This window comes from Carassius gibelio, chromosome B5, assembly GCF_023724105.1.
Source record: "Carassius gibelio isolate Cgi1373 ecotype wild population from Czech Republic chromosome B5, carGib1.2-hapl.c, whole genome shotgun sequence".
NCBI lineage: Eukaryota > Metazoa > Chordata > Actinopteri > Cypriniformes > Cyprinidae > Carassius > Carassius gibelio.
In genome coordinates, this window is record NC_068400.1 from 2,356,651 (window position 1) to 2,357,484 (window position 834).

Consider the following 834-nt stretch of genomic DNA (forward strand, 5'->3'; position numbering starts at 1 on the left):
TAGATGTTCCTCTTCAGGAACTCGAGCTGCTCGAGAACGCTTGGGGAGAATGCCCACGCCGCCAGACTTTCAAATCTCTGCCTAGTGTGGAAGAGCACAGCTAAAGCAAGAGAAGGAGAAGGAGCCTGACAGAAATCGGGGACAACCCATTCAATGGCCAAACTTCAGAAGGAGTGAGTCTTGACCCCCAGGAGAGGGGAGATCAGAGGACTCGAGGCTTAGGATAGCATCCTGATCACAGCTTAGCATAAGCTTCTTCTGTTCGGAGGCCTAGCCTCAGCGCACCATGGAGGAAACATGTAACCAGAGGGTTTCTGCTCACTCACTGGCCACCGAGAGGGGCGCAGTAGGCCACCATGGCCGCCACGTAGACCTTCAGGGTGGAGTGGGTCAACCCGGCGAAGAGCCTGCAGGAACTCCAGCACTGTACCATCCGGGCAGTTAACTGGGTCGAGCTGGCGGTCTCCGCACCAAGAAGTGAAAAGCTTCCACTTCAAGGCATAAAGTTTCCTCATTGAGGAAACTCTTGATTGGAGAATGGTCTTACAACCTTGGTTGAGAGACCGGAAGCCAAGAGTTGTGCCTCCTCAGAGACCACACCTACAACCTCTAAGCTCCATGCAGGGGCGCACCCTCCGCCTGCGAGAGGAAATCTCTCCTGACAGGAACCTCCCATGGAGTGTCGTCACTCTCTCCAGAACTCCCGAGAGCAGAGCAATCGGGGGAAAAATGTACAGATGAAGCCTCGGCCAAGTCTGTACCATGGTGTCCAGCCCCAGTGGAGCTGGATGAGTCAGAGGAAGCCAGAGGGGACAGTGCAATGTCTCTTGAGTC